This window comes from Heptranchias perlo, chromosome 27 (assembly GCF_035084215.1).
Source record: "Heptranchias perlo isolate sHepPer1 chromosome 27, sHepPer1.hap1, whole genome shotgun sequence".
NCBI lineage: Eukaryota > Metazoa > Chordata > Chondrichthyes > Hexanchiformes > Hexanchidae > Heptranchias > Heptranchias perlo.
The window spans coordinates 14,058,653-14,084,682 of record NC_090351.1 but is presented as its reverse complement, the minus strand read 5'-3'; the positions used below and the strand labels follow the sequence as shown (position 1 = coordinate 14,084,682).

Below are 26,030 nucleotides of genomic sequence, written 5' to 3'. Positions count from 1 at the left end.
AACGGTCCCGATTAAACTAAGATCATTCTATAAATCTATCCGATATATTTTCGATTCAAGTGACTAGTGGTGATGCTGTAGCGGGGAACTTGTGTTTAAAAAAAATTATGAAGCTTTTGAAGTGATTTTGGAATGAATTACACATGCATTTCAGTTTTACTATTTTGCTTAAAATATTATAAGGAAACACATAACTATTCCAGTATTATAATGTTAAAAATGAGAGGATTGTATCATTGACTCTTTGATTGTGTAATGTATTGAGAACTTTTTTTCACTGTGTCCCCTCCGGTCATGTCATCTAAAAGTAGTGATGCCTTCAAAATGGTTTTAACTGCTGCACTACATCAAAGATAGATCATATCAAAAGTAGTTTTCATCAAAGACAAATTCACCCAAAAACATTATTAAAATTCATATTTGTACCAGTAGCTATCAAGGATAAAGAGCCGAATGTGACAATGGCAAATACCATTTATTTTACTTGGAACAGACTTCAAAGTTTTAAAAAATTATTCCAAGGTATACTGGTTAAACTGTATTCTATAAAATATCAGGTTGCAACATATCACAGGCTGTAATCTAAGGCTGGATAAAAGCCTTCATTGTATTATACCCCATTGTTATTTTTCATACTAATATTTTAATGACAAAATACATTCATGAGATTTTTGCACTTATCAAAACCATTGGTAACCTTGACAACAGAAAAAGCATAAAAAATAGTTCTTACAGACTTGCATTTATATTGTGCCTTATATCTCTTAGAAACATCTCAGTACTTCAGATGAAGTTCAATGACTGTTGTTCTCCAGGCAAACATGGCAACCATTTTCTTTTTTAGGATATCAAGATCCCAAAAATTTGACAAATAACCCAACTAATATATTTTTTTGCTGGTAGAAGGAATAATTTTGGTCAGGACAGGAGAAGAATTCTTGCTAATCTTCAGATAGTGTCATGTGATCTTCACATCCACCTGAACTATTAATACAGGCTAATGAGGCTGGGTTTAATGTTTCATCCAAAGGAATGTGCCTTTGACAATGCCATTCTCCCTCAGTAGTACACAGGCTTTTTGCCTAAATTCTGTGCTCAAATCCCTGGTATTGGGCTTGAATCCACAGCCTTAAATAATCTAACAAAGATTTTTTAAAATCTGAATTGTAAATGTTTATCTGTAATAAAGTGAGTTATGCTAATTACAGTGTTAATTTGTATATCTTTTTTTACTTTTCAGCAAACATTGTGACCTTCTTATTGTTCTGGCAAAGAAACTGCATGATATCCAAATCAAGCACTTATTACCTGATGGCAATTTCAGTCGCGGACACTCTGGTGCTTATTCTAATTGTAATAATTGAGCTAGTCCTCAGATTCCACACACTTGAACCATTTTGGGCCAGAGATCCATGGTGTACTATCAGGGACATTTTTAATTATGGGGCGTACAATGCTTCTGTCTGGCTTGTGGTGACCTTCACAGTTGAACGTTTCATTGCCATAAGTAGTTTTAGACTCAAAATTAAAATATGCACCTCGAGATGTGCCATCATGATTATAACTCTCACTTATGTCTTAAGTTATTTGCTTGCTATTCCTTACTTTTGGACTAATCACTCTCAACCTAGACTTATTCCTACCAATGTTACCGAGACACGCAAAATTCTATACATATGCGTTTACAAACGAAATATCTCACATTTCTTTGTTCATGGCTTGGTGTGGTTTCAAACAATTTTAGATTATATTATTCCGTTTATAATTATTTTCACACTGAATGGTTTGACACTTAGGCTGATTGTGCAGAGCAATAAGGTGCACCACTCTTGTGAAGTGAAGGGAATGGGCAACTCAGCAAGTTCTCTCCATTTCAGGGCTCAGAAAAGAAAATCCATTGTCCTCCTAATCACAGTTTCAATGAGTTTTGCTCTCTTATGTGCTATGAGACTGGCCACTCAGCTTATCCTCCGTTTAGCATACTATGATATTGACCGGGCAGACTACTCGCACACCATCAATGTGGTTGCTGATATTGGGTCTATGCTTGATTTGACCAATATGGCCATTAACATGTATTTGTACGCATGCACACAATCCAAATTTCGGAAAGAGCTAATATATTGTGTTAAAGCCGTGCTATGCCCTTGCAGACACTGCAAGCAAATGTATGCAGACTCCCCAACTGCCATCTATCAGCTGTAACAGCATGGACAAGACATTGGAAAGTGTAATTCATTCCAATGGAATACCGAACCTTGCATTTATGCCCCATCTGGAAACTGAAAAAAATTACTGCATCCAACGAAGTTGCAAAGCTGTGCATTTGCTTCAACATGTATTATGATGATATAAGCCTGAACTTCCTATCTTGGAATGTTTAGGGTTGGGGATTAAGATTTGAGGTTGGTAGCAAAGCATATTCAAGAGCATTTGAAAATATATTGTTACAGCATATCTTGTAGGGGACAATCTGTCCTTCTCAATAGCCACTTCTAACCAGGCTTGATAATAATGATCAAGAGTAGGAATTTTAACTGATTTTTTCTTCCAAACCCAGTAGTGCTGATGCCAAGTGTAGCACTCTACTACTGCCCTCATTGAGATCAACTAACTCAGCACAGATTGGTGGTCGTACCCAGGACCTCCCTGGTCAGTATGGCTCAGCTAGTCACTAGATGAGCTTGAGGAATCAATAGGAGAGCCCAGCCAAACACATTCAACTGGAAAACACAAATCCGTCAGGTGATCATTACTGGGTCCATTTTTGCTGCTTTAGAAATTCAAATAAATGTGCGAAACTTTGCAAAAATGTCAGCGTAATAAACACAGAAGAGTTTTGTCACCTTTCAGGATACATTTTGTTTTTATAACTAGTATATTTACACTGAGGCCACATTTCACTGTGTTATTCCTTAGCCCTGGGTTCTATTGAAAATTATTTTTTAAAGTCAGTTACTATAATACTGCATACCATTACATTGAGCTGTACTAGCAGTAGCATAGTATGTGTAATAGCAATAGTGTATGTAGTAATAGTACAGTGCCCATAATAATGGAATACAAGAAACAAATTGCATATTAAAGAGGAAAGCAAGTCTAAGGAGTTTTTAAAATTCAAGATACTAACACTTTTTATAGTGAAAAATGTTATAATCATAAAAATCCTTTTTTCCAAAAAATAGTCAAACAGGAATTTCATGATTGTATTATTTTTCAGGATAAAATAGGCAAATGCGTTGAATTAAAAAAAGAGCCTTGCTTTCCTCTTTAAGTAATAGTACAGTCCATTAGCAGCATTATCTTACATGTAGACTACTAATACTGTGCGTTTTTATGAGGATGTACAAGCAGTTTGATGTTATTTATTTTAACACAGTCTCTTTCAACTTGAAAAGTAATTTAAATCTAAGCAGTGATGAATGCAGCTCTTTTGTGCTTAATTTTACATATGGCCTAAATCTCATGACTTTTTTATATGACTTTGATTGTCAAAAAGGTTGCTGTGTAAGTTTAGTAATATTCTGTAAGAGCCAGTCAATGTAGACTAGCAAAAGGCCATTTCCTTGAAAACCGAGTGAAGTCCTTTTACTAGCAGTAAGAATTCATTGTTTGACAGTAATTGTATTACTATGGAACATTCTGTACAAAGGGAGAATTCCTCACACTGTGTCTTTCATCTGTAACCTTTAATTCTTTAAGCACTGTGCGTGTGTGTAACAAGGTTACCAAAGAACAAATTTGCTGCAATGAGATTAAATGTCTTTATCACAAGCGTCTTTCAATTGATCGTGACTAACACATAATAAGTGCGCTAAATTCTGCTAAGCACTTCTTCATGTCCTTTTATTTTTGTTACAAGGCATAAGTGCCCTTTGGTGAATGTCATTGTGCATCAAAGTCAGCAGCGCACGGACTGCCACTGGGTGTGTTGGCAGCTGCGCAAACGGTGCCTAAAAATTGAATTGAAATTGGACGAACAGCATTTTTTAAAAAACAACAGAAATGCAACTGTGACAAGGCTGTAGTCTCATACTGGAATTCAGACCATAGTTATAAACTACGGGAGCTTCACATTTTATGTCTTATTATGTCACCTGAACCCACTGATTATCATTCAGGAGCTACATTTTCAGCTATTGCAAAATCCAGACGCATCTTCAGCATTCGCCCAATACAAAGACATGCCCCTGAACCCGACCAGTTTTCCAGCCTTGGAGTTATTTAAATGATTTCGTCAGGATCCCCAGCCTTTGTGGGGAAGTCCATCTGTTGAGGGAAGAAGGGAGCGATTGGTTGCGGCAAGTCTAAGAGTAGCCTGGCCAGCGGCCTCTTTGCTGCTGGTTCATTTTTTAGCAACATTTTTTTAAAATCAACTCCTAATCAATAGCTCCATTTAAATTTTAAGTATCCACTTTCATTCCCCAGAGTAATGTTGGGTACCAAGAATGAACAGATATAACTTGCACCCAGCATTGCTATAGTAAAATGATGGAAAAATATGTTGGATTACATATTTCCGTCATTTGAGTACCATAACAATATGCCTGTCTTTTGTATGCCATCTGTCACTGGCTGGAAATCAGGCCATAAAAATGGGCGGCAACCTGGCAGGACAGGTCCCTCACTCATTTCCTGCCCGCCTGCCTCAGTTCTGCCAAAATAAAAGACATCCGTGTTACTTGCCTCAAATGCTTCTTGTGGTAGCAAGTGCCACATGGAGTAGTTGAGGTGAATAGCATAGATGCCTTAAGGGGAAGCTAGCTAAGTACATGAGGGAGAGAGGAGTAGAAGGATATGCAGATAGGGTTAGATGAAGTAGTGCGGGAGGAGGCTCCTGTGGAGCATGAACACCGGCATTGATCAGTTGGGTCGAATGGCCTGTTTCTGTGCTGTAAATTCTATGTAACATACAGTATTCTGAATATTCTCATTGATCTTATGTTGACTAATATTTGGGACTGGTACCTAATTAAATTTAGGTACTGACATTTTGTGCAATCCATCATAACTCCATATAAGCATTTACACCACATTACACTGATTCAAGAGTAACATGTTTTGTACAGATTCTTGATTATTGGATTAATAGTTTATAGTACAGTCTAAATGGTTGACTGTAAAATATTTTAATGGACAATCGAAGAAATTCAGATAAAGCTCAACTTAGGATAAACATATAAATGATTCCGCTCAAACCAACAACTAATGGCGGTAACATGTTTTGAGTAGTTTCCAGTAGCTAGATTTTCTCTATTATTTTAGAGCTTCATGATGAACTGCGCAACCAGGACAGAGACATTTTTATAACATCCATATATCTAAAGTGAACTGAGGTTTGCTTGGTAGGAAGCCAAAACCATACAAAGTCAGATATAGTTGAGTTCAGTACTTCCCTAAACTGTGTGTACATGTCTGTGCGTATGCGTTTGTCTGTGTGTGTGTGAGATGAAGAGAAGGAAGGCAAATCCCACTAGAAGCTGACTGAGTGCTTGAGGATTGAAAACTGTCCAGTGCCGAACCTAGGGCCTCGAGGGATGCACTTTACAGCTTTATAGTTGTGATTGACAGCCTTTAAGATCCTAAAATGAATGGATGAAAGATTATTCGCTAATCAACTGGAAATACATTTGACTTTATATTTTGATGTTAAATGAACTATAATAAGGCTCCTAGCTCCTTAGCAGCCAGCAGCTTTTGACATTCTCCTAGCATAGAGCTGCCGACTGTGTCTCAACCTCTAGCAAAAAGTCTATGTTTTACATGTCAACCCTATTCTGTGTATGCAGCAATGTGGAAAACAATTTCAATCATATGGAATGACCTAAGGTTTGCTACAGATTATATTTGAAATTGGTTTTCGCTCCATTGCACAGTCTGATTGTAACAAGTAAATGGACAGAATTATAAAGGATTGTAGAAAGTAAATAAACTACGAAGAAGTCATTAATTCCCACCTCACTGTGGACTAGGCCATTTACTACTGGTTACTGAAGAGGCCTAGAGGCAAAAACATATTCAGTTCCCCTCATAAAATTCCTCACTGTAATTGAAACTTGGTTCCTAAATTATAAATTACCATTTCCCTAGCATTCCCATAACTCTGCCATTGCACGGTACCTGATTGTGCCATTAAAATCCACCTCCAATGAAAAGTTTATTTTTAATTAAAGGACTCAAATATAATTTTGATTTATTTGATTAAAGGTCCTGTTTTAAACAATCTAGAGTTTATGTTGATTATTTTTATTCCCAGCACAACATAGACTATCCAGCTCAATGACAGCAGCTATTCGCTGCCACCGATATTTGTTTCATTGCACAGACTTTAGAAACTATACAATAGACTGTGGGAAATAGTTATGAATTCTAAGAAATCATAAAATAAATTAAACACCCGTGTTTTATGTCTTGTAAGTAAAAATACAGAACTGGACAAAGTATGTATAATCAAGCAATTCAAGTGACATTATACAACTAGAATAACACATTTTCGCCCAGAAATTGCTTAAAAAAGAACGGTAAGCTCATCAGCGCTCACTATTGCTAGTGGCGAAATCGAGGAGCAAGTTCTGGCGGACGCACACGCGCAGTGAAACACAGAAATCCAGAACTTGCTCCTCCTGGTTCGCCGGCGATCTGACAGCCTCGCATTAACGGGATATCGCCGGCTGCAATCAACAGAATCAACGGACCAGCGCTAACTTGCTCTTCTGCCCGGCTGGAAAGTAACTTATATTGCCACACAACAGCTACTCTTAAAAATACCAGATCTAAACTAAGTTTTAACAGTGCGGTAAGTCTTAATGACTGCCAAACAACTAAAGGTTAACTTTAAAAAATGTGGAGTCTCATATTACTCCTTATTTTAATAGTTTTTGGTCATTAAAAAAATTCCTTCTTTCTCTCTTATTTAATTCGATTATTTCTTATCCTGTCTTTTTTTTGCTGTCAGTAACTGTTTTTACAAATGATTTTAGTGTTGTACCTTTCACTTCCTGGATTTTACGTTCCAGCATGCAGTAACTGTTTGTAGCTCGTCAAAAATGCTGCAATCAGATTGGTCAAGGGGAGAGAGTGATCATCCCGCTTCTCCCATGAGTCCTTTGCTGGAGCTAACGCTGGGCTCTTCTCCACTTCCTATTAGAGGAGGTGCACCCAGTAAAGACCACAGTAAGTTAGTGGGTTAGTATAAATCCATGGAGCAGCGAGCACTGTTGTTTTTTTTTTATTCGTTCATGGGATGTGGGCATCGCTGGCAAGGCCGGCATTTATTGCCCATCCCTAATTGCCCTCGAGAAGGTGGTGGTGAGCCGCCTTCTTGAACCGCTGCAGTCAGTGTGGTGACGGTTCTCCCACAGTGCTGTTAGGAAGGGAGTTCCAAGACTTTGACCCAGCGATGATGAAGGAACGGCGATATATTTCCAAGTCGGGATGGTGTGTGACTTGGAGGGGAACGTGCAGATGGTGTTGTTCCCATGTGCCTGCTGCTCTTGTCCTTCTAGGTGGTAGAGGTCGCGGGTTTGGGAGGTGCTGTCGAAGAAGCCTTGGCGAGTTGCTGCAGTGCATCCTGTGGATGGTACACACTGCAGCCACTGTGCGCCGGTGGTGAAAGGAATGAATGTTTAGGGTGGTGGATGGGGTGCCAATCAAGTGGGCTGCTTTGTCCTGGATGGTGTCGAGCTTCTTGAGCGTTGTTGGAGCTGCACTCATCTAGGCAAGTGGAGAGTATTCCATCACACTCCTGACTTGTGCCTTGTAGATGATGGAAAGGCTTTGGGGAGTCAGGAGGTGAGTCACTCGCCTCCTGACTTGCTGCTCGGAGTAATTTCTGGGCCATTATAACATATAAAACTCTCAGTTCATATATAATTTTTGACTGACTAGAAACTATGGATGAAATATATAGATAAAATGAAAAACTGAATGCTTGAAATCAAAATAAAAAAAGATGCTAGAAATGCACAGGAGGTTTGTCGGCTTCTGGCAAGAGAAAAGATGGTTTAACATTTTATGTTGTGATCTTTTTGTCAGAACTGATGAAGGAAAATTGGACGATCCCTTTACAGGAATGATCAAAACAAAGAGGGGAATAGGATAACAGGTAAATGACAAAAGTACAGAAATGCAAACTATTATCACAAGGAGGCAGCTAATCGGTTAAATAGCCATTAACACATTTTTTAAAAGCTGCAAAGAGCTGAAATGTAGTGGGTGACATACAAAAAAAGTCCTCAGTTAGGCTGCCAAAAGGGAACATTTTTTCCTCTATTCATTAGTTTTAGTGAAAAAGTAGAAATGAGTAAAAGTGGTATAATTTTAGAGCTAAGGACTTATTAGTTCATGTTTAGCACTGCTCTCAGGATTTCTACCCATTAAACCATGGATGAATGAACACCATGGGTTTGAGTTTCATTTAATGAATGGGAAAACTTTTCAAGTATTACCGCAACAGTGACAGACGTGAATAGTCCAGTAACAGTGGTGGTGGGGGGAAGGAGTTCAAGTGATTCCAATGAAATTTGCGTTGGAACACTCAGCACTTTCTGTTACTAGCTCAGTTTCCGTATGCTAGATTGAGGCTGAGGCACAACACCCTACTGTGATACCGTCACATATATCTGAGCTTCCAATGGAGGCCAATACAGGCAGGAGGACAGGAAAACCAGTAGAGGGATGCCAGGCAGTTCAGGCTGCACCAGATGTGTTCTGCGCTCATCTGTCAATACCATCACATCCGCATTTATGGACGGTGGAGCGCATACTTCATTTTGGCAAAGGATTAGTGTATCAGATGTGGACACAAGAGCTGAATGCCAGAGGAAAGGTGAGAGTTGCTGCCCTCAACATTAAACTAGCATTCGACCGAGTATGACACCAAGGAACCCTAGAAAAACTGAGGTACTGGGGTCAAGGGGAAAACACTCCTGCGGCTGTCCGAGGCAAATCAACGCAGCCTCAGGACATCATTGCAGGAGTTTGTCAGGATAGCATCTTCGACCCAAATATCATTAGCTGCTTCATCAATAATTTTCCTTCCATTATAAGGTCGGGAGTGGGGCTGTTTGCTGATGATTCCACAGTGTTCAACTCCATTCACAACACCTCCCATAATGAGGCTGCCCCTGCCAGCCTAGACAACGTCCAGGCTTGAGCTGGAAAATGGAAGGTAACATTCGCACCACATTAGTGCCAGGTAATCACTATCTCCAATAAGAGAAAATAAAACCACTCCCCCCACCCCCTCCCAACCTTTAACAGCAACACTCATGCCGAATCTCCCACCATCAACATCCTGTGGGTCATCAGACCAGAAATGCATACTGTCCATGCAAAACACAGACGGTTGGCAACTATGCGAGTGGTTATTTTTAATGTGTGATCTTCAACAATGAGCGTTGGACAAACCATAATACTGGATGGATCTTTGGAAGTACTTGAATGTGTCCTGTTTTCAGTGGTACCGCATGAAAGAAGGCATGTCAGCGTGATCAACATCTAGCACAGTCTGACTGGCCACACCTGCCAAGATGTCATCAACCACATCTGCAGATATTGTCGCTCCCACCTGGTAGTGATCTTGGAAAACTGTCTTCACAGGCTGTGAGTCAGATGCAGAGCTATGCCATCTGCTGAAACAACACCCGCAGCTAGTGTACAGCATAGTGCTTGTACAGCCAGTGATATCAATGCTCTTCAACTGCTGCCTCCACCTCCTTCCAGGCATGCTGCCTTACTGAGCTTTGGGCATGCTATCATCAACTGGCAAACAGGCCATTCTCCTCACAACAGCTCATGCTACACGACCTCCACTTCAGCAGCCTTCAAACAGTGGGTCGCATGCTGGGTGGCTCTTTCACTTGCATTCAGACTCTACGTTATATATCCTCTATGTTAATTTTACCTATCACTTCTTAGCCCTTTTCCCCGTACAGGCTTGGAAAAGGATGAGAATAGATTGAAATACCTCCAGCTTTTTTAAAGACTGTTAGAATCGTTGTCAGATTACTGCTTATGAGGGGTCCAAATAAGACTGAACTGCCTAAAAATTTCAGAGACTGTATACAGCAAAACAGTCAGAGAAATTGATGGATGAGAAACACTACGGGGTCAATTTTCGAATGGCCGAGCGGGTGCGTACATGGCGGGGGGCTCCTAAAATTGGGGATTCCCGGAGCGGGTCCGGAGCCCGGCTCCAACCCGCCCACTTCCGGGTTCCCCAATGACGCAAATCGGTGCGCGTGCAGCCCCCGCATGCGGGACTCCCACCGGCAATCAAAGCCAGCGGGATCCCACTTAAGATCATTATCTGGGCACTTGAGGTCGTTTACTGACCTCATTAGTTGGAGATTTTAGGAGGGTTCGGATTTTGGACTACCCGGAGCGTGTCTCCCATGCTGGGGGAAACACTCCCTGTTCAAACAGACGTGTTGCAGCCAGCAGCCAGTGGCAGCTGCAAAGGTCCATTTAACAGGTTGGGGGTAAACCCTCATTCATTGCAGCAGGGCACTCTGTCACCTCAGACAAAGTTTTGCCTGCCACACCGTTGTCTCCACACTCCAAATTATTAAATCATACCCTAAACTCTGCTGTGCAAACACATTTACCTATTTTGTGGTCCCCCTCACACTCACGGTGTCAGGATGGGGGGGGTCCATTGCTGCATTCATCACTCCATTGGAGGACGATCAATATCACCAGCCTCGCCAGGCACGCCGTCCACCTCCTCCACGTGGAGCTACACAACACAGTGCTGCGCAACAGGCACCTGCACAAAGTAGTCGTGCAACTACACATACACCCACTGTAGGGTGACCCAATGGGTGGCATCAAGGGTGTTCATGGAGAACCTCATGAAAGGGCATTATTGCACAAGCCAGTCAAGAATGGACACGACGTGGCAGTAGTGGTGACAATATAATTTGTAATGTGAGTTCATCAGAAATCAAATATGAATAAAAACTATGACAAACCCTCAAACACCCTTGTGCATCCCCTTCATGCTCACAACACATTTGCCTTACGCTTTTTACTACACATATGTGATGCATGCCCTGTGGCTACAGCACAGGTAGTGGCAGGTTGGGTGAGGCTGACTGTGAAAGAGATGCATCAGAGAGTGAGTATGAGATAGAGCCATTGTATGAGGATTGGGTTGAGTGGTAGTGGCGGGATGAGTACTGGCGAGGTGAGTAAGTGCAGGTAAGATGAGGATGAGCTTTAAGTGGGTATGAGGGGTGATGTGATAGAATAGTTTTGGCAGTGCAGAAGGAGATGTGAGGTGGGGGCAGTGATGTGGCAGACGGAGTGTAGAGGAATGAGTAAGTGTACTCACTTCGGCTGACCTACTTAGGTCATTGAAGCGCCTCTTGCACTGTATGCAGGTGCGTGATATGTTGGTGGTGCTGGTGACCTCCTTTGCCACCTCGAGCCAGGCCTTCATGGTGGCAAAGGCAGGCCACTTCCTCCCATCCGCCGGGGAGAAAATCTCTGTCCTTCCCCTCCTCCTCACCCCATCCCGTAGGACCTGGAGTGAGGCATCATTAAACCTGGGAGCAGCCTTCCCCCTGGGCTGCTCCATGCTGTAATTTTGGCTCCTTTCTGCAGCATCAGTCAGTGGAGGACTGCCCCTTTAAATAGGGCTCCTCCAGCTGATAGCCTATGATGCGGGTGCGCAGTCCGCCCACTGTGCAGCTTTCCAGCGCGAAACTCAGAAGCCAAGGTAAGGGCCTTCAATTAGGCTGCGATCGTGTGCGGAGCAGCCCTAATTCACTGGGCGCGTTAACCACGCGCCCAGTCGACCCCCCGCTGCCAACCCGCCTCCCTCCTAATATCGGGCCCTATGTCTCAGTTGAGAGACCAAGAGGTGACCTGACAAAGAACTACTCAGAGAGAGCACAACATAAATATATACCCAGAGAGCAAACAGGTAAAGAAAGGGGGAAAATGAAAAGGAGCAGAATAAATAACAAGGCAGATCATTAATCTATTTTTTGAAAGAATAAAATGATAACTTGATTCAAGTTAAGAAGCTTACAGAAATTCATGCATGGAACTCTTTCGATTTATGGCTTGATCAAAAGACCTATGTGAATCCAGAAGCTTGTGCAATTCAAATCTACAACTCTAATCAAATGAAAGCTTTTATGTATGTATATTATCTGGAATATTTTGCTTGTAGACCCAGATGATAAACCAAGTAATCGAGAAGGCAAGCTGACTAAGAGTGAATGGTTTCGATTCACAATCACCTTTAAATGGCAGAAGATAATTCTTATGGAAGATTAAACATAATCAAAATATTCAGGCTCACACTGGAGGAAATAATAATCTAAGTTTTACACCTATAATGGGGAAAGTAAAGGTAGGTGACTGGATGAAATACTCTTCAGCCAATTATCATGCAACCAAATGTAAAATCAAGGCTTTCTCTGCAGGTTGAATCTTTGTCTTCCTTTCTTTCTAATTAATTTACCGCTCTCTGTCCTGATTTTATTCTTTCGCCCTCTTGTTGAGTGTCCTCAGGTTATACAGTGGTGGTGAAGGTGACTTAGTCTCTGACCTTTACCAATGTACCTCCTCAGTTTATCACCAGAGAGTGTGTGAGAGGGGCGTCAGGGTCACTCTTCATTTATTTGGTTTCCTTATCACTTTGCACCTGTTTGGCACCTCCCACTTGTGGCATTTTTCTTTCTGATGTCCCTAATCGTTTCTGATGTCAATCATAGTCAGCAACAATAAATAAAGCTCCAGAATTTATTTAAACACATGTACTTTGGATTTTACCAGGAACTTCATCCTCATTAAAAACAATGGATTCTCCCATCAGTGATATGTGGGGTGAAATGATGTTGTGCGATAGTATTATATGAATGTTATATGAATAATTGCAAATGTTACACCACTGTTCAAAAAGGGGGAGAGGGAAAACCTGGCAATTACAAGCCAGTCAGCCTAACAGCGGCAGTGGGGAAACTTTTAGAGACAATAATCCTGGACAAAATTAATTGGCACTTGGAAAAATATGGGCTAATAAATGAAAGTCAGCACAGATTTGTTGAAAATCATGTTTAACTAACTTGATTGAGTTCTTTGATGAAGCAAGGCAGAGGGTTGATGAGGGTAGTGCGGTTGATGTTGTGTAGATGGACTTTCAAAAGGCATTTGATAAAGTACCACATAATAGGCTTGTTTGCAAAATTAAAGCCCATGAGATTAAAGGGACTGTGGCAGTGTGGATACAAAATTGTCTAAGGGACAGCAAGTAAAGAGTAGTGGTGAACAGTTGTTTTTCAGACTGGAGGGAAGTATACAGTGGTGTTCCCCATGGGTCAGTATTAGGACCACTGCTCTTTTTGATATATATTAATGACTTGGACTTGGGTACAAAGGATATAATTTCAAAGTTTGCAGATGACACGAGACTCGGAAATGTAGTAAACAATGTGGAGGATAGTAACAGACTTCAGGAGGACATGGACAGACTGGTGAAATGGACAGACACATGGCAGATGAAATTTAATGCAGAGAAGTGTGAAGTTATGCATTTCGGTGGGAAGAATGAGGAGAGGCAATATAAACTAAATGGTACAATTTTAAAGGGGGTGCAGGAACAGAGAGTCCCAGGGTACACAAATCTATGAAGGTGAGAGGGCTGTTAAAAAAGCAAATGGGATCCTGGGCTTTATTAATAGAGGCATAGAGTACAAAAGCAAAGAAGTTATGTTAAACCTTTATAAAACATTGGTTGGGCCTCAGCTAGACTATTGTGTTCAGTTCTGGGCACCACACTTTAGGAAGGATGTCAAGGCCTTAGAGAGGGTGCAGAAGAGATTAACTAGAATGGTACCAGGGATGAGGGACTTCAGTTATGTGGAGAGATTGGAGAAGCTCGGGCTGATCTACTTAGAACAGAGAAGGTTAAGGGGAGATTTGATAGAGGTGTTCAAGCTCATGAATGGTTTTGATAGAATAAATAAGGAGAAACTGTTTCCAGCGGCAGGAGGGTTGGTAACCAGAGGACACAGATTTAAGGTGATCAGCAAAAGAGCCAGAGACAACATGAGGAAACATATTTTTACGCAGCGAGTTGTAATGATCTGGAATGCACTGCCTGAAAGGGTGATGGAAGTAGATTCAATCTTAACTTTCAAAAGGGAATTAGATGAATACTTGAAGGGAAAAAAATTATACGGCTATGAGGAAAGAGCAGAGGAGTGGGACTAATTGTATCGGTCTTTCAAAGAGCCAGCACAGGCACGATGGGCCAAATGGCATCCTCCTATGCTGTACCTACTATGATACTATGAATATGCCATTACCTTCATATGAAGTTACACTATCTGTTATTTTAACAAAGGTGTTAACCCATTTATTACATACAGAATAAGGCTCTGAAAAACGGTTGCCAAAAATAAAAACGATAGAAAAGTAGTTGAAGCCAATTATCAACATTATTGTTGCGACTGAAAAAACTTGTTCATGCCATTTTAATTGGGTTTGTGTACAGATTAGTGTCAAAGAAGAGGAAATTCTTTCCCCTCCCCCAGAATACAAATAACAAGATTATCACTCAGCTTCTTTACGTACAGAACATTAAGAAATGTATTTTTGCATACTTCTCTAATTCAACATTATATCAGAAATTTGAATGGATTTTTTTATTGTAGATAGTAACACAGTAGAATAACTGTGTATATTTTGGAACGAACTCAAAAGACTTTGAGGTAACCTTTTCCAGCATGTGAGGAAACATTTCTCCTACCAGAGGAATGTGAAGAAAAAATAAAGAATATTTCATTGGTTACAAAACATTTGGGGCAAACGTATCTCTGTAACCTCCTCCAGCCCTACAATCTGCCCTGAACTGTCCATTCCTCCATATGTGGCCTCTTGTGCATGCTCGCCCCACCATTGGTAATCGACTTGAACTGTTTGGAATTCCCTCCCTAAACCTCTCCACCTCTTTAACTCTTTCTCCTCCTTTACGATCCTCCTTAAAACCCACCTCCTTGACCAAGCTTTTCGCCATCCCTTCTAATAGCTCCTTCTTTGGCTTGGCATCCTTTTTTGCAACTGTGGTTCTCGCCTCTGAGTCAGAAGGTTGTGTGTTCAAGTCCCATTTGTCGTCAATTTGACTCTTTGTTCGAAACTGACACCATAATGGTTAATAGCCATATGACTTTATTTAGCACAAACGAGAATCAATATATTTAAGCAGTAGTTTACAAAGCACAATTGAGAATTATATTACCCCATTGTCCTTTGGGTAGAAGCCGCAACCTCGTTCACCGTTCCTTCATTTACATACTCTTGTTCTTGTTTACCCGCCTAACACTTTCTTTTCTGTCCTCTACACTTAACAAAGGCTCAGACTCCCCAGATATACCCCAAAAAATGGAACTGCGGCAAAATACATCCAATCAGGTATTTTCCAAAATACTCGCCTTAATTTACCAAATAATATAGACAACACGTATTTGTCCAGAAGAGACAATGCCTTGTGGCCACCCTTATCTCTCCTTATCCTTAGCACAATGTTCCTCAGTCTCTGCAGTTAATAAATCACCCTATAGGCCTCAGAGGTGACAGGAGTACTGGCTAACTTCAGCATTCCAGTATGTCTGAAGGAGTTGGGTACCGTTATGTTCCTTCCTTCGTTTGCGATGACAAAATTCTCATGGCTGTTAGCGCCTGCAGCTGCAGTAAGTTAATTTAAAAGCAATCTATGTTATGGTACAGTAGTTTCAGCTGAAGCTTTGACTATAACCCTTTCGAGCCTGGTTTCCCTAAATACCTTAACCTATATTTTCTTACACACTCCAGAGTCTTGAGCACAAAATCTAGGCTGACATTCCTATGCAGTACTGAGGGAGTGCTGCATTGTTGGAGGTGCCATTTTTCGGATGAGACGTTAAACCGAGGCCCCACCTGCCCTCTCAGGTGGAAGCAATAGATCCCATGGCACTATTTCGAAGAACAGCAGGGAAGTTCTCCCTGGTGTCATGGTCAATATTCATCCCTCAACCAACATCACTAAAAAAACAGATTATCTTATCATTATGCATTGCCGTTTGTGGGACCTTGCTGTGTGCACATTGGTTGCCGCATTTCCCTACACTACAACAGTGACTTAACTTCAAAAGTATTTTCTTGGATGTAAAGTGCTTTGGGACGTCCTGAGGTCGTGAAAGGTGTTATATAAATGCAAGTCTTTCTTTTTTAGAGACATTTTTGATGTCAAAGGTGCAATATAAAAGCAAATTGTTGTTGTTACTTTGGCAAATGCCATTTGCTCTGACACAGTCTTGTTTCCTATTCCAGTTTATGCTAAACATTGCATTTGTGTGTCTTGAAATGTTCTCTTACAAAATTATTACAGAGTAAACAATACCACCAGATACAGTGCAAGCCAATCAGTACAATGTTTAGGATCTGTGAGTGTATTTTGCCCTCCGCTATTCAATCCTGCCTGATATGAATTAAACTAATATGCACCTGATGTTAATACTAGTCTCTAAAAGAGCAGAAGATCCATTAACAAATAGACATACCCTGACAATGCAGGAATACATTAATTTCAGATTCATTGGCAATCTGTTGAGAAGTCTGGTAAATGGTTTACAATTGACAAAAATCACAGTCCAGTTTAGACTGAGTCCTAATGACATTAAGATCTATTCTGGCCTGGGCTTTGAAGATTCTCATGTCCAGAATGGATTATGAGCTACCTTCTCAGTCTGGAAAAATTGTAGAAGGTTCTTTCCAACCTTCCAATCCACTCAATCTGCCCTTTTGAACAAACAACAACTAACTGGGGCCATGTACCACTGGGACTTGAACAAGTCCCTTAAAGAATTGAAGCTGGAGGTTCAACTGCAAATGTATCCATTAAACAAACCAAGTTGCAGATGTGAGTTTGCAGGATATTGTGACTTAGATATTACCTTTCCATGCTGGCCCTTCCTGACAGCCAGGCTGACCTGATCAAGTCCTGACTTGAGCAGGTCATTAGAAGCCTGAATTTAAAGAATGTATAGATATTCTGTAAGGGTGACTCAGCAATTCGGACTTCTATTATGTTAACAGATTTAGGTTACTTGTGCTAACTAGTTTGATTACTGGTTGCTAGGTGAAATGGATTATCCTTCCTTTAAGCAACGTATTACTGAAGCAACATTTTGTCATTACAAAAAGCTGCTCAGTTGTGCTAGCATTCTACCTATCATTGGAGAATAGGAGAGCAATCCTTTTAGACTGAATCTGATGCTCTCTCAAAGAAAAAGGGAAAGTAAGTATGGAGTTTGTTTTTTTTTCCTTCCTAAATAGTTTTCTTCACTGAATTTTAGAAGAACAGGGTGTAAATGCTTTATATAAGAAAGGAACCAAATAATATATGTTCAGAAACCTATAGAAAGACCATCTCCAAAATATGTGATTAACTAAGTTGACACAATGCCCTGTGGTCACATTCTTTGGAGATACTGAGCTCCTCTGATAGTTTAGTTTGATAAATCCAGCATTTGATGTGGTTCTGATCAAAATAGACAAGATAATAATGGTCTGTGCTGAGTTAACTGATCTTAGTTGGGGCAATGATAGGAGTGATAAACCTGCCTTCAGGACCTATGGGTCAATGAAGGGAGTGTTCAGCTGGGGTTCACACTCTTGATCACTATCTATTGGCTCTTACTGGAAAGGGCATGGGTGTGAATACTTGAATAGGTTGCCAATACCCATTTTCTAAACTCTCACATTGGGTAAGGTAGTGAAGGGTTGCTGGCACTCCTGGAACTGTATTTCTGTACAATACAACAGCGACTACACTTCAAAAGTACTTCATTGACCGTGAATTTGGACATTCTGAGATCAAGATAAGCACTATATAAATGTAAGTTCTTTCTTTCTTTTCCATCATAAGTCCATTTAGAAAAGGAGGGTGGAAAACTGAAAAAACCCCGCATAGACTGGAATAAGATCAGTAATGAGGGAATATACATCAAGGATGGATGTAAACATTTTTTTTTCCTTTTAGGCTTCTTAACATTTAAGTGTCACCTTTAGAGAGCCAACAAATTGGGAAAACCAAACTCTAAATGCAGATGTGGACGTAATTTTCACTAAAGCTGAATTCCAATGGTCAATCCTAGTACTGAATGTCCTTATTTACTTACAAAGCACAATGCTGCCATTTAAGATCAGTACAGATATCTGCTGATAATGGCATCTATTTAATGAAAATGATTGAAAAAAGGAAAGTCTTGTCATCTAGATTGCATTCTCATGAAGGGGCTTCTAATGTTCAACTTTCATTTTACCGTGAAAGGAAATACATTTTAATCTGTATCAGAAACGTAAACATGGCGATAATACTTTAAATTATGGTGGATGACTGTATGTAGACAACAACGCTACAATAGTGGCCATATTGCCTACAAAACAGTCACTGCACTTCAAAAATAATTAATTCATAGAATCAAAGAAAGGTTACAGCACAGATGGAGGCCATTTGGCCTATCGAGTCTGTGCTGGCTCTATGTAAGAGCAATCTAGCTAGTCCCACTCCCCTGCCCTATCCCCGTAGCCCTGCAATTTTTTTTCCTTTCATGTACCTATCCTGTTCCCTTTTGAAAGCCACAATTGAATCTGCCTCCATCACCCCCTCGGGCAGTGCATTCTTGAAGTCTATCACTATCCTCCTCACTGATCACTACCCTTCCAAGTTTTGTGTCATCTGCAAATTTTGAAATTGTGTTCTGTACACCCAAGTCCAAGTCATTAATATATATCAAGAAATTGTGTGGTATTTCTTAAAGAAATGATGATATTCTTTACAAATGCAAATCTTTTATTTCTTACTGAATGTTGTTCAGTGGCATCACTCAGTTTGGCGTATTGGTCAACCACTGTCTGAACTGCTACACGGAGATCTACATAGAAGAGAGCCATGTTTCTGTCTGATTAAAAAACTGGGTGGTACACACACTGACATCACTGATGGTATGATTAGGCTGGGCAGTGATTACACACTTGTATGCTCTTCTGCTTATCAGTTCTGAATTAAAGCAACCCCAGAGTTGTACAAACACCAACATAATTAGTACATATTTACTTAAGTATGAATGATCTTTATTTTGTAATTGTGAATACTGCTCAAATTTCCTGTTGATTTCTAACTGTCTGCAAAACTCTTAAACAAAGGTTTCTAAGGACATATATTGCACTTTACGACTGAGATGTGCACAGCAACCTTTTCTAGTGCAGCATGGTGCTTTATCAGTCACAATAATTAAACAACAAATCTCTCATTAATCCAAATTGTAAAGAGATTAAAGTGTTACTTGTATTACTGGTTCGAATTGATCTGCTTTGGTTTTTCTAACGAGTTAGTCTAATGGGAATATTTTTCTGAACTATCTTCATTGTTTACTTTCGAGTTGGTCACCCTTGGATACACAGACAAACCAGAATTGAATGGACCAGCTTTTCGATATCCAGAATTGATGACTAGTTGCTAATTCTGCAGTTTCTATTGGAATGCGCTTTGTGGTTTTTATGAAGGAGATAATGTCAGTTAAATTACCAAAATGTCAAAGCATTTTGAAAGTCCTAATGAGAGCCGAGGAAAATGATAAAAGATTAAAATGTATTTATTGCACCAGAAACCACTTAAGATTAGCCCTGAGAAGATTATTTGAAAACTAGATAGATAAGTGGAAGGGAGCTAGACAGCTTCAATCTGATGCTTCCGATGACACATTATAGCAGCAAAGCTCAAGCAATTTACTAACATCATCTGAGTTTGAAGATTAGATTCTAACCTGTGTATTTAAATATTTCAGTCCCGGTTATAAATAGTCTGTAAACTGTCATTTACAAATCAGAATCAGTCTTGTTATACCCTGCAGTGAGGAAAGAAAGGAAAGAACTTGCATTTATGTAGTGCCTTTCACATCCTCAGGATGTCCCAAAGTGCATCATAGACAACAAAATGCTTTGAAACATAGGGGTGGGGGAGATTTTCAGACCGCCCGCTGGGCAGAAATGGGCGATAGCACCCCAAAAATGGTGGAGTATGAATTACCGCCCTAGTCCTGCCAATGGTGTGGCTGACACCATCTCCCCGAGGGCCTATCACTGTGCAGATGCGCTCACCTGAGCCAAGCAGTAGGCCCTTTAAATATGCAAATCAGTGTCTTATGACAGATAGTGAGTGGAACCCCGATTGTCATTTTAGGTCTCAACTGGGTGGAGCGTGTGCCGTGCAGCTTCAGCTGGCAGTCTAGCCAAAGAGGAGACCAGTTTTCATTTATTCTTGTGGGGTCAGGAGGAGCAGGCGTGTATCAGCAGTCATTCAGTCAATGGGGTGAGCTACTGAAAGGAAGAAGGGTAGCTTGAGATCACAGGACAGGACAGCAATGAGGCACAGGACTCTTGAAATACATTGAAATCCCCTCTAATACCTTGTCACTTATATAGTATGTTGCCAGGCTATTGAACTGGGAGAATGGAGAGTTGCAACAGACCCAAGTCTGAATCCGTCCTTATTTTGATGTTCATAGAAGTGTCAGATTGGCTCCGTTAGTAATATTTTGCTCCTAAGTCAGAAGGTTGTGAATTCAAGCCACATTCGAGAAACGAACATATTGGGGATGAAATTCTGTGACTTGAAAGCACTGTATTCTGAGTGGGCAAGGACAGAAATTGGGGCAGGCACCTGATTATGACAGGCTTTCACCCATCAGAATTTCCATTCTATTTGAGGGTAGGTGCATAATAAGCCCACCCACAAATGGAAGGGTGTATGCAAATCATTGCAATCAATAGTACAGCCTATTTAAAAACTGGCCTATTTATGAAAAAAGGGGGGATTTTAAAAAAAATCTTTGACCTTGCATCTTTATGCTGAGGCCAGGCCTCTGATATTAACTCTTGAAGTTGAATCAAACTCATTGGGCCCGATTTTAGCACCCGCTACCGAGTGCGTTCTCGGCGGGGGGGCCCCCGAAAATCCCGAAATCCAGGTGCGGGACCGGATCGCGCCTTGATCCCGCCCACTTCCGGGTTCCCCGATGACGCGCCGGCGTGCGCGCGCAGCCCCCGCTGGTGGGAATCCCGCAGGCAATTAAAGCCAGCGGGATGCCACTTGAGAGTATTTACTTTGCTTGTTCAGGTCATTAACTGACCTGATTAAGGGACTGTGTGTGATTTTGGATAAACATGGGACTGTTTCACACACTGGGGGAAATACTCCCAGTTGAAGTGGACGTGTTGCAGCCGTCAGCCTGTGGCAGCTGCAAAGGTCCATTTGACAGGTGGGGGGGGGGGAGACCCTCAGCCATTGCAGGAGGCCGCTCTGTCACTTGGGACAAAGTTTGGCCTCCACCACCCTCCTCCTGACGGTCGAAGTCACCAACCTGCACACTTACCCCGGGGTCCGGAGACATGTACCTACCTTGCGGACCCCCTCAGATGTACATCTTGCGGATGGGGGCCGCCGTAGCTGCAGTCATGACCTCCTCGGAGGGCGAGCAGCATCACCAGCCTCACCAGCCTCGCCATCCACGCCGTCCACCTCTGACACGTGGAGCTCCACAACAGAGTGCTGTGACACATCCACCTGTACAGCAGGAGGGGGGGCTACCGCAGAGAGAGATGCGTCGCAGAGGGCACTACCCTCGCCACACGTTCCACAGACCGAGGCTCAGCCTCCTGGACCTCTCTGAGCAGCAGTGCACACGGAGGCTCAGAGTCACTCGGCATGTAGCCGTGGACATCTGCAGCCTCTTTCAGGCCGAGCTGCTCCTGGCTGGCCCGTGCACCATCTTCCTACCTGTCGCTGTCAAAGTCACCACTGCCCTCCCGAACTTCTGCTCCACAGCCTTCCAGGCTGCAACCGGGGACATCCCCGATGTCTCTCAGTCGTCTGCGCAGAAGAGCCCTGCAAATACACCTACACCCACTCTGCAGTGACACACTGGGTGGCATCAGTGGTGGGTCCTCATAGGGATACCCAGGAAAGGGCATTATTGAACAAACTGAACAGGATTCGCGAAGACATGGCAGTAGTGGTGCCAATATAATGTGTGATGTGAGTTGTTCTGAAATTCAATAGAAGTAAGAACCATGACAAACCCTCAAACACCCTTGTGCATCCCCTTCATGCTCACGACATGTTTGCCTTACGCTGCCTACTGCACATATGTGATGCATGCCCTGTGGCTGCAGCACAGGTGGTGACAGGTTGAGTGAGGCTGGCCGTGAGAGAGATGCACGAGAGGGTGAGTATAGGATAGAGCCATGAGATTGTATGAGGATTGGGTTGCGTGTTAGTGGCGGGGTGAGTACTGGCGAGGTGAGTAGGTGCAGGTAAGATGAGGATGAGGTTTGAGTGGGTATGAGGGGTGATGTGACAGAGTAGTGTTGGTAGTGCCGAAGGAGATGTGGGGTGGGGGCAGTGTTGTGGCAGACGGAGTGTAGGGGAAAGACTACGTGTTCTCACTGTGGCTGACCTACTTAGGTCATTGGAGCGCCTCCTGCACTGTATGCAGGTGGGCGATATGTTGGTGGCGCTGGTGACCTCCTCTGCCACCTCGAGCCAGGCCTTCTTGGTGGCAGAGGCAGGCCACTTCCTCCCTCCTGCCGGGTGGAAGATCTCTGTCCTCCTCCTCCTCCTCACCCCATCTAATGATACCTGGGGTGAGGCATCATTAAACTGGGAGCAGCCTTCCGCCTGGGCTGCTCCATGCTGTAATTTTTGCTGTTTGTGGCAGCATCTGTCAGTGGAGGACTGCCCCTTTAAATAGAGCGCCTCCAGCTGACAGATCTTACTGCGCATGCGCAGCCCGCCCGACGCGCAGATCAGCAGCGGGGAACCCGGAGGAGCAGGTAAGTGAATCCAATTTGTGTGTTGCCTGCTACGATTGCGCGGGCAACCCACTAATTTCACCCGCCGAGAACCCGCACCCCTGGTAAAATCGGGCCCATTGTGTTTTAGTTGCAATTTAAATGTGTCAGTGATTAAACTCCTGGCAATATCCATGTTGTAAAGCATTTAATATTTGGGGGTAAATTTTAATCCCCAAGAATGGGTGGGTTGGGGACGGGTGGGGAGTAAAAATACTCATTTTTCAGAGTGGGACCGTATCCCAGCTCCAACACGCCTACTTCTGGGTTTAACCCAGGCAGGTTTGTCTGCCTGTGGAGAGCAGACAGCAGAAAGTCCCGCCCTCACTTAAATCCGGCAGGCCGATACTTAAAAGGGAAATGTACCTCATTGAGATACTTGAGGTACTTAATATTTTGTGTATTGGAATAATAAAATAAATTTAACCTTACCTGTTCGGGTTTCCCATCGCTTCCCATTCACGTCAGGTGAAAGCAGGCAGGAAGGGCCGGGTCCATGAGGTGAGTGCCTTTATTGTACTGCTTGTGGGCCTAGAGAAGCAGGAGTGCTTCATCCAGGCCCAACAAGCTGACCTGGCCGACAGGACCCCCGCAATCAGCCGATTTCCCCCCCCCCCCCGATGGTGGACTCCGTTCCCCCCTCCATGTGGACCCCACCTATCTCCGGCTCTTCACCCGACCCCCAGTGCCCTCTGATCTCTTCCTCAGCCCCCCAATCTCTTCATCAGTCCTCCCCCTCCCCCGATCTTCTCCCCGGTGCTCCCCCCTCCCCCGATCTTCTCCCCGCTCCCCCGATCTTCTCGTCAGCCTATGATCCCTCCCTCCCTCCCTTTGATCCCCGGCAGCGGTCTGCGCCAGCAGACCTTCCTGGCTGATAGCCAACCAGCCTGTCAATCAGTCTAGCTGCGGACGTGAAACCTGGAAGTGAAATTGATGGGCCTCATTAAGGTTTCGCACCAGGAAATCTTGCCCCTCCCCCCCCCCGCTCCCTTCCCGGCTCTCAGTTAAAATTTACCCCTTAATTTCACATTGACATCATTAATTAAATGTGGAACCTTATTTATTGCCTGTTTTTCATTGATTGATAAAACATTTTCCTGGTTCACCACCTGAGGGAGCTAGTGAATTGAATGTTCCAAATTAAGAGCAAAGGGTTGACCATAAAATCCCTCTCAGAGAAAAACATAAGCACACAACACACTTGTGAAATATTTTAGCATTTTAATATGGGCTATTTTAATTTAAAAGCTTTGTAGAGCAAGGCATTTACCAAACTGAAATTCCTAAAGCAAACCAAACAACTAAGGAGAACAAGAGTTTTACACCCAAGATACCTGATGCCTACACCATCAACCTTCTGCAGAGTTTATCACTTTAGCTATTGACAATGATTTGTTGAGCAAACACTACTTCACCCTCTGTATGATTCTTAAGTCTACAATGATTTAGGCACAAATTCACCATTCCCTGATGCACTGATTTATTTCTACTTGTTAGAATAAGATGCACAGTTCAGTAGTGTTCAAAATTGAATTTAAATGGGGCTGTGGTCTGAGCAGAGGGATTCCAGCATGGGAGTGGGTTGGGGGAGGGCAAGGGAGAGATGCTCTTGTGTGGGGTAGCATAAAGGCTGCAGCTATTGTCTCACCGGCACAAAATTTTGAACAGAAACATTTTTAAGGACAGAAAAAGGTTGCAGGCTGAAAAAGCCTGTCTCTTTTCGATAGCCCTCATCCCCACTTTCTCACTGCATCTCTCAGACCCTTCTTCAGAAGCACATCTGATTGCCCCTTGAACCAATTAATATCATTTGCTTCAAGGGCTGTCCTTCTAATTTGTTCAACGAGGCTATATTATCTTTTGCATACAAGTTCCCCTAATGATTTTGCATCTTATTCTTATTAATTCAGAATTGTTTCAAATGATAGGCACTGAAACATTGAGTTGCTGGAAGTACTTTTGTTTATTGAAGCCAGGTTTCAGTTCAAGTCCTAGTGCAAGCAGTTCCATGCGGTATACAAATGAACAGAATACAGTTTTCAGGGAAATTCAATCACTTTCTTACCACTTCTCATAACATGGAAAATACACAAACCCTTTGAAACGGGCATAGTTTCATTTTGTAAGTCGAAAATCTTGGAACTGTCTGGAATCCCTCTGCTCAGACCACAGCCCCATTTAAATTCAATTTTGAACACTACTGAACTGTGCATCTTATTCTAACAAGTAGATAGTTTATGTCTCACTGACTGTTATGGGCTCAATCTTCCTGCAGACTGACTTTTTCTGTACACAATGGGAAAGCCAGAAGCTTCTGCCCCTCCCCCAGGTTTCTGTTGCTGATTGTCTCACTTAGCCGCTAATTGAATGAGGAACCTCCTGCTCTCGTGTAGTTGTCAAAGAATCATAGAAGCTTACAGCACACAAGGAGGCCATTCGGCCCATCGTGCCTGTGCCGGCTCTTTGAAAGAGCTATCCAAATTAGTCCCACTCCCCTGCTCTTGCTCCAGAACCCTGCAGATTTCTCCTTTTCAAGTATTTATCCAGTTCCATTTTTAAAGTTACTATTGAATCTGCTTCCACCACTCTTTCAGGAGTCTTGGCAAGTGCATTACGTGTTTAGCAAAGATCTCTGCTGAAACCTCTGAACATAAAACTGTCAAACATCACAAGTGCATATATCTCTGGAATGTGCTAATGACTTCCTACTCCATAGTTTCAAACTGATATGGTTTTCTGTGACAACACAATTCTGATAGCTACTTCATTTGGTTCCCCAGCTGAAGGTCATAATCAATGTCCTGATCAACTTGTGTGTGCCTGGGAGTTAAAATCTTATTTATTTAAAGGTTTAACATCATAGAAACATTATATTACAAATTAACCCCAAAATCCCTTTCAGGCCAAATAAGTAAAAATATCTAAACATGACACCCGCTATCAAATTTTTTTTGCCGGGTACTTATCCAACTCTGTTGAATTGGCTAACACAATCAGTCCCCACTGCCTTAGCAAACCATACCATACATTCACTGCACTCTGCGTAAAGTAGTTAAATCTTATCACTCTCCTAAGTTTGAGGCTATACCTCTTGTTAGAGAATCTGTGACATGCTACACATATTG

At 42.2% G+C, this 26,030-nt stretch overlaps 1 long non-coding RNA gene across 1 annotated transcript in view; it reads right to left on the bottom strand.

Moving 5' to 3' along the window:
- Positions 1-23,489, bottom strand: part of LOC137344423 (uncharacterized) — a 50,125-nt gene extending 26,636 nt beyond the window's left edge. Inside the window, exon 1 of the long non-coding RNA XR_010968353.1 lies at positions 23,338-23,489. This is a non-coding gene — a long non-coding RNA (uncharacterized lncRNA). The remainder of the gene's footprint in view (positions 1-23,337) is intronic.
- Positions 23,490-26,030: the final 2,541 nt, after the last annotated feature.